Source organism: Spodoptera frugiperda, chromosome 20, assembly GCF_023101765.2.
Source record: "Spodoptera frugiperda isolate SF20-4 chromosome 20, AGI-APGP_CSIRO_Sfru_2.0, whole genome shotgun sequence".
In the NCBI taxonomy this organism is placed as follows: Eukaryota; Metazoa; Arthropoda; class Insecta; order Lepidoptera; family Noctuidae; genus Spodoptera; species Spodoptera frugiperda.
In genome coordinates this window covers 1,693,746-1,703,362 of record NC_064231.1, presented here as the reverse complement: position 1 = coordinate 1,703,362, position 9,617 = coordinate 1,693,746, and positions in this window count along the sequence as shown.

The following is a 9,617-nucleotide window of genomic DNA, read 5'->3' as shown; positions in this document are numbered from 1 at the left end:
AGTTAGCATGATATTATGTTTATTATTCTTGACACCATAATCCAATTCAAATTACCATTTTCCGTGTGTTAAACCCAAGCAAAGTTTATTTCGTATATCTATAGCACGCGTCGACACAATCATTAAACTAAGCCAAGTCCACCGCTACTTTGAACTTAACTTTAACTTGAACACGTTAAGGCATTAACCAAGTATACAAGAAACTTATACTGTAATAACAAGTTGTGTTAAGTTACACCACGTAGCTTAAGTACAGATTGCTATTTTGGCTTTAATGTTTTTGGTATTTTGTATTGCGCGGTTGAAGAGTATGGATTTATGTGTTGGTACTATTTTGATGTTATAGTGTTATATATTGTTTGGTTTATCGTCATCATCATCGGCCAGAAGATATCCATTGCTGGATAAAGGTCGGATAGGAAGGTTCTCAAAAGGAAGTTTTGTTAAAAATCCTTACTTGGTTAGGACTTAGGGATTGCCACAAAATCGCAATTTTACGACATATATTTGAATCAAATAGCTTGACTTGCTGTTAAGAAATGGACATATTACTTTAAATTGTATTTAGCGCTAAAATTCAATTCACACGCGTATTTTTTGCTTCCAGTTTCCTTTTGCGTAAGAATGGAATTCCTTGCCGTAGTCTGTGTATGTCTTGTGTCCAGCAAAATACAACTTCAAGTCCGGAGTAAACCGCTTGCTCATAAGCAGGTGTGCTTCATCGTCAGCCACATCATCGCTTAACACCACGCGAGATGTTAGCGAAACGCCATCCTGTTAAGTATAAAAGTATCCTATATTACATTTCCGACCAATATATTATCCTATTAAATACAAAGTTACCTAAAGTTATACCGACCCCGGCAACCGGTTAGTTTTCAATAACTGCAGTTAAAAGTAAAGTCGTTAACCCAAACCTACTACCATCCATCTTAAACCTTTACCTGAACTGTGTCAAATCAGTCAACAGTTTACCACAGCTTGAGTGCCCGTATAATTGTGGGCCACAATCAATTAAAACTTTTTATACAGCGAACCACCATGCAGGTTGTATGCCATCGGAAACTTTTCTCATTTCCTCTTCACAAGGTAGCTGTAGGTGCCAGGATTGTGTTGTGACATGCTCTAATGGATTGAAAAATGTATGAAGAGATTTCTATGTTAAAAGGAGTGTTCATTTTCTAATTCATTTTCGTCATTGTCTCATCATTATCAGCAGGAAGACGTCGAAAGAAAGACGGTGCAAAATCATCCAATGGCTTCTTCCGCCTCCGGCGAGGCGAGACGGAGTGTCAGAGACTTATATTGACCAAAAATCACCCCGTTTCTACTACTGCTTTACGAACTGGGGCCCCGGTAAACTCGCTAGACAGTCTGTAGCTCCGGATCAGGCATCAGCCCTGCTGGGCCCCATCTGTGGTGGTCTGATGGCTCTTTGAGACGCGCGCAGAACGCGACGCGCCGCACGCACGTGTCTGGTTCTGGTCGGGCGGCGAGCTACCCTTGCTCGATGTTATATTGTTAGTTCTATTTTTTTTCAAATATCCTACTACGATACTTTCTTCGACGCATTCTTTCAAGCAAGGAGGTGTAACCGCAGTCAAGAGTTAGTCTTATAGACAGTTTAATAAAATGCCCCAACATTGTAGTAAAAGTACCTATATTGATTGGTTCCTAGTCACAGTTTACGAGGTAATCATAAGCGTATTGATATCGTAAAATGTGTTACTATGTATGTTTCTGTGATTGGCAATATAGCACCTAAGGAGCTTATATTCGTAAAGTTTAAAGTTGATTGGTCGTTCACTGCAAGTTTAATACTACTTCTTTTATAAAATATTATGATAACATTGTTTAAATTATTTATTTATTTATTATACTTTTTATGCACATGAATGTGTACATAAGTTGGCTTAATGCGGTAGGCAGATAAATTATGTATAAATATGAAAAGATAGAAATGTACTCCATTTTTTTGTTAATAATAATTAATCTTATTTCAATTAGGATTAGGTCAAAATTCAGGTTTCATATGAACGTACTATGTAGTTCTAAATATTAACATTGCTTTTTAGTTATTTTAATAGAGACAAAAGAAATATAGATAATGCAATCTTACTTCGTACCAACATGTATTATAATAGATATCTTCAGTTTAAACTTTAAATCCTAGTCGTAAGATACAAAATACATTAAAATACATGTTCTTACTACAATATTTTGTTTTAGGTCACGCCAAGACCTAAAAGTGGAGCGTAAGTGATGTCAATTTGATAGTCTATCACCACCGAGTGAGTGAGTAATCAATTTCCATCAAGTCACTTTAAGTGTAGGCACGAGTTAGTTCATAATGTATGTAGTGGTCTTATGCTATGTACCTATAAAAAGTTAAGGCATTAGATAAATTATAAGAGATGACAGTTACCATCTCTGTGTTGCTGGATGAACTACGGCAATTCTTTCAGATTATCGAGTAGCGCTCGATTGCTTTCGGGTAAAGCTCAATTGTTTTCAAGGAAGTCTCGATCCATTTCGAGTATCGCGTTTTTGTTTTCGAGGAAGACTCCATCGTTTTTTTTAAAGTAAAATGTCTCTGCCTTGGGAGAGGTGAGAGTGAGTGTCGGACAGTTTTGAGCTGGGAACTGATAAGTCTTGCGGGTCCCCGTTTTCGAAAGTCCGTTCCGTTTTTAAAAGCATAAGGTATATTATGAGATCCGGAGCTGCGGACTACCTAGCGGGTTTACCGGGGCTCCGGTTCGAAAAGCAGGAGTAGGAACGGGATGGTTTTTAGTCAGTAAGAGTCTGACACTCCCTCCCGCCTCGCCCAAGGTGGGAGAAGACATTGGATGATTTTCCCCCCTCAAAAAAAATAAGGTATATTATGAGATCAAGCAACACTACCAAGAGCGACAAATTTGATCGGTCACTCGAGTCTCCACATAAAATATTAATTAACTTTTTGTTTGAAATATCTTTCGCCCAAACATTATAGGTTACAGTTTAATTGTTTTTGTAATGAGAAACGTGACAACGCAAATTAATTTTAGATACAATTTTGTTTGCCATGGTAATTAACGTGTTTTAGGTGGGTATTGTTTGATAATGTAATTGTTTGGTGACAAATACGAAAATATTAAGTACAGCTATGCTAAGATAATGATTGCTCTTTTGATCTCATTCTAATCTGTAGCCTTAGTACGAGTTTGTTTTACGTTTAAAATGACTTATCAAAACGAGAACGCGTTCGTGGTTCTGATTGGTTGGTTTATTCAAGCAGGCCAATCAGAGTGCCGAACGCACTCTTATTTCGGTTAGTTGAAAAACGTAAAGCAAACTCATATATTCTAAGGGTTACTGTATGTATATGTTGCATTAAATATTTCTTGTTGATATTTGAGACAGATTAATTACCTGTATACCTAATTATAAACATCTTGTTTGCCGTACAAAAATGTAATTCGAGTAGACCTGACGCAAAACGACATAAAATCTTGGTTATTACTCAGTTCCCACCATTACCATAACATGACTCTTATTATCCTTAGAAAGAGAGGTGTATATGCAAATTTAAGTTAACATTAATTACATGTATATTTATTCTATGACTAAATTTGCGAAGGTGCCGTAAGATATGAGTCGACTAATAAAGGGCTACATATTTGACAGAGGCTGACTGACAGATGCAGACTGTATAAATAACTCTCTGATCTACTTGCTCAAGTATGCACAATCCACTCGCTAGGTATGGGGGAATCATGCTTCCGCACGAATGGGCAGGCTCCACCGGAGTAATACCACGGCCTCACAGAAATCTGACGTGAAACAACGCTTGCGTTGTGTTTCGTTTTGTGAGTGAGGTTACCGGAGGTCCCATTACCCCGCTCCCCAATCTTCCCAATCCCCGATTTCCCAACAACCCTAAAATTCCTAACCCCCCAAAGACCAGCAACGCACTTGTAACGCCCCTGGTGTTTCGGGTTTCTATGGGCGGTGGCGATTGCTTACCATCAGGTGATCCGTTTGCTCGTTTACCGGATTCTATCATAAAAAAAGAAGATTACGGTAAAACCTCTTATGATTTTATTGTAACTTTCGTGAGACATACTAAATTAATTATTATACCGCATAAGTAAGTAAGCCGATAACATAATAATTAAAACCTCTTAGTGTAGAAAAGGCTCTTATTTCATGGACTGCCATGGGCTGTTAATGATAAATCAAGGAAGATGATTTGCCCGATCCAACCTAAGACCATGTGTTCAAAAGCCAAACTTGTCAAGTTTTAAATATGAATAATATCGTGTTATATGTTTAACGCGGCTTTGTTTTACATAATTTATGCGGGGCTACGGCTCGTGGTCAGGCGGGTGGTCAAACACAGATGCGCTCGGCTTCCACCAAATACTGTTGTTCCCTAAAATTTTGCGAACAAACAGAATTCTTGATGTGTATTGTCAATAATTGATTCTGTTTTATGTAACTGCGAGAGTGTAGCGTGTATGCAAATATAAATGTGAAATGAAATAATGAATTATTTATTTATGTTCGTACATAGGTTACAAAATAATATTATGTTAATATTTTAAAGTTAAACTATATGACGCTGGTATTTCCTATTAAATTCAGAGTTAATAGTCTCGTTTAAAGTCGAAAAACGTCGAAGAACTTTGTTTATTCCTGGTGGTGTTTTATGCAAAGTAGGTAAATGAGATATTCCATTGTAACTAAGTATTTTAAAAACAGCTAAAACTTGCCGATTCCTAAATACAGGATTGTGGTAATTATTCTTTTCTCAAAAAAAAACATGTGTTAAAGTACGAACCTCCACTTTTCAAGTCGAGTAATTCATAGGCGTAGCCAGGTTTTAGTTTCGGGAGGGGTTCATTAAATGTGTGACCAAAAAAAAAAGACCTTTGCCAAACATGTACTATGCTAACTACAAAAATAACGCTCTGTCATCTAGGTACGCATTTTTCGATTTTTCGGGGGCGGGGGGATAATATACCCAAAACTTTTTCCTCAGTCTGAAAAATACGATGCTGAAAACTGCATCAAAATCGCTTCAACCAAAAGCGAGATAATCACGCACAAACACACATACAAACAGGTCAATATAAGAACCTCCTATTTTTAAAGTCGCTTAAAAAGAACAAGAAAAATATATCAACAAAGCATTCCACAATCGCAAATAACATAAAAATGTATCAAGAGAACATTTTCCCCTGTATTCTATTCTACTGTAAGTACTAACACAGAACATAACGACGGCAAAGCTTTGGTTACAGTTTATGAAGCCTGAACGTACTGTACGTTGAATGCGCTTGTAATTATAAAACCCTTTCATATGCGGAGATACGGTAGTCCCACGTTTTGTAGTATGTTATGGTACTATGGCCAGAAGTGGATTGTATTATCTTTATTGCTAAGGGACGTGTTTGTAGGGGTTTTCTAGTGTAGTGAGGGTTTTGGGTTGCGTTTTATTATTGGAGTAATTGAATAACTTCCTTGTAATATAGGTATTATGACTGCATGGTTGGCGCGGTGGCTAGGCAACCGGCTGCCACGCAACATATAGCGCGTTCGATTCCCGCACTTAGCAACTCTTTTTGTGTGATCCGCTAAATTGTTTCGGGTCTGGGTATGATGTATAATGTGAATCCACCCACGACAAAGGAGAAAATCCTAATCCATGGCAAAAAATAGCAACGGTTAAAAAATACATGATGTTTATTAAGTAATAAGTGTTTGAGCGGTTTCGTGTTTGAGATCTAGTATGTCTGTTTATCAAAACAATATCTACTCGTATTAATTAAAGAATTGGGAGATTGAAGAATGAGACGACATTGGTCGACTGGCCACAAGAGTAACTAACGAACAAAGCCACCGGCTTTTCCATGTCTGCCTAGCTACCCATTTGAGGATAAAAACGTGACGTCATGTTATTTAAAATCTAACTGATTTGTAAATCATTCAGTAACATATCCAGTCCATCCATAGTACGTAATACTCACACACAAATAACTACTTAAGGATTTACTAAAAAAAGTTTCCAGGAAAAAAATAAAGTATGAAAATATAGTATTTACGCAGTTCATCCAACATGAAATGAGGACACTTCGGGTCTCCCGTCCTTAGCTTCTAAGCTAGCGAGAGAAAAAAAGGTAATATGCCGTGGAGAATACACATAATATTTTTTGATTACCCTACCTATACGCATGACGTTTACCTTCGTGTAGTGTCGCCATTAGTCTTGATTTCATCGGATTTGTCCTCGTTTCCTTTCCTTTGTTTAAATAAGGGATCGAAATGAAAGACGAAAAAAGCGAGACGTTCTTTTTATTTGTTTTTTTTTTATTGAGGTAGCTTAGGTAGCTAGTTTTCTTTGGATGTTCTGATCTGTTTTTTTGTATTTGATGCTAGGATTATTTCAAAGGTGAAGAGTTATTGGTATTTTTTTATTAAACTAGGTGATTTTAAATATTAGGTCGGTCTCCATTTCTAGTTAGGCATTTAAAGTTAGACAAAGCTAATTAAATTTAGACAATTAATAATTATATTTTACAATTAAATTTTTGGCTTTTTATTTTCACGATAAGTTTGTAACGGGAAGAGGTCCTCATCATATTTTCCCCATTCTTGCCAATTTAACGCAATGCAAGGTCACGCCTTTTATCCCCAAAGGTGTAGGTCGCCGCTATACAATGTACGTCCACTTTTCACCATTCTTGCAAGTTTAACTAATGTTAAAAGTCGACGCTTAAGAATTACTTTTACTCCATCGTATTTATATATGGCGACCCTACAACGCAAGTACACTAGCTAAATACGCACACACACATAGGTAGTACATGCCTATATGAATAGCTCCCTGCCATCCTATCTGGGCTTGCGATTTTTCCCTGTCGTCTCCGTAATAAGCGACGACTTTTCCGCTCCTCTCATTAACTGGCAGATCGATCTCTCTCACAGTAATCCCACTTGAAACCTTATGAGGATCTGCAGTATTTACCTTCCTACAATTTTTAGGTATATTTTTTATTATCATTGAAAGGTATGACTTATCAGGGACAGGAAAAGGACAGGTACTGACTTGGACGCTTACTCTTAAAACCAATCTCAATGTCAAAACTATACAACCTCAATCTTAGCTGTTAAACTTGCATACAAAGTACGGAATATAAAGCCAAACTCAATACCAGTTAGTTCATTCAATATCCATTAGTGCTAGTGTTGCAACTCAAGAGTACGTTTCAAGTTATCAATGTCGATCGATCGGAATTGGATTCAAGAGTAAGTGGTGGTGATATTATCTAAATTGAAAGGAACTAAACAATGTCGCATACCTACGTAAGCGTAGTAATCTTACTATGCTATTTGGATAATAAATGATTATCTAAAGGTTAAGTGATAAAATTGAATTCATAATCAATTTAAAAGTGATTATGAATTAAATATATTATCAGTCTGCCTTTCAACTTACGTCATAAAAACGTAATTACCATTGATAAACAATTAAATAAAAACACTAATCTAATAACATTTACATTGCACTACATCAAAACCGACTTCCATTTTAATTCACAAACTATCCGAAATCTCACAAACAAACAAACTAACTCCAAAGATGCATCTCCTTGCAAAACCCTTTCGAAACTCGTAATTACAAGTTGCAAGTTAAAGTTTTGATGCACAAGACATTAACAAGTTCGAATGCCTGTCGAGGCTTGCCTGGCAAGTTAACTGAAGACTACAACTTCAGTATTTCAGTAGTAATGATACTTGTCGTTAAAACGGCTTGATGTCACTGAGCTGATGGTGAAGGAGACAGGAATATTGTGCATTTTGGTACGTTCCAAACTTAGTGAGGTGACTTTTAGTATTCAAGTTTGTGGTTTGAAAATTGTGAGAGACTGGTGTCTTTGACTGGAAGAATTTGTGTATTGCTTAAAGTTGGTGCAATGATTTACAATATGCTACAACGTTTTGTACTTTTAGGAACTTAATGATTAGGAATCTGATACTGTGACAGATTTCCAGACAAAATGTCACGGTAAAGACTGGAGACAGTGGCTTGAAGTTTGAAGTGTACCAAAATAAATAGTAATAGTCGCCATACGATTTCTTAATCCTAAAAATCCAATAGTATATTATGTATAACGCCTATTGTTAAACTTAAATGCATCGAAACCACTGTTTTTAAATAAAGTCAAATAAAATATAAAGTGAAATTGGTTTAACAAAAAAAATAAATGTAAATAAAAATGTGGATAAGCATGCGGGCTGGTTGGTCGCCCAAGGCCCGTCCGCGCTGTCAAGTCGCGTGACACCGAGCTGAGCGCTGGCCAAACCTGTCAGGTCCATACTACGCTGTACCTATGTACCCTGTACACACCAATTTGTGGACTGTGGTTTAAATTACAAGACTTTGCGATTGTGACATTAATAAAGTTTGATGGCGAACTTAGTTATCTTACTTACTAATATTATAAATGCGAATGTTTGTGAGTTTGTGTCCTAGTATGTATGTTTATTACTCAATAATGTCAAAATGGCTGAAGGGATCGGAATAAAATTTGGAACAGGTAGATAATGGTTTGGAATAATACATAGGACACATGCGAGGATGATGCGAGGTCGAGTAGGTATGTGATGTATCGATAGTAGGAAAACCGTTCATAGCACTCATCTATAGCACGCATCCACAGTCCGCATCTTTGTATATAAAGAACATAGCTTAGCTGAGTCCGTTTCCGCCAGTGCTATACTATGTGTACCAATGAATATGATTAGTGGAAGCCAAACGCATCCACAGCAACGTAGCATAGCACATCTCTGGTGGAAAAGAAACCTTAATCTTAATAGTGTCGTTCTTAAAATTGATATCTATAAGGCTAACAATAGGCGACACGATACGTATTTTACTTTCAAGAAAAAATATAGCGTTTAGTTACCCATACTATAATGTCTTATACTTATTATCCTAGGCATCAAATGTCTTACTGCGTGTACCAAGCTACGGGATACTATTTCACCTGAGAGCTTTATATACAGAGAAGTCGGGTCAAATATCGCTTTCTCTCGTTCGGGTTTCCTGGAGGACTTGTTCTTGTTTCTTTTACAAGCATTCATGTATTTTGACTTACATTTCCTACCTTGGTCTATGAAAGTAATAAAAAAACTGGTGAAAAGAAAAAATGACATATAAAAGGTGGCATTCACATCAAATTAGTTTACACCGGAATGGAAAAAATGGTAATAAACAAATTAATAATTCAGATAAATAGCATGTTTTATACTTAGTTTATAGTATGTTTAATAGCTGTCGTGAGACATACTAAATTAACTAAAAATCACGGTTTACTTACGTAAATTAATGGAGAAAAGCTCTACTAGTTTCGAGTCACAAGGGACTCTTCATCATGAGCAGCGGGTGCAGACGTGGCAAATAGTAATAGTACTGTGGTACCAGTAGGCTACGCGATGTCGAAGTATGAGTAAACCGTGATTTTTAGTTAATTTAAATAGTCTTCTAGATAATGAGACATATAAAGTTGAACTTCATAACATTCATTGATCCCTAATCCTAGTGCTCAACATTTGTTGTCTATCAATACCTA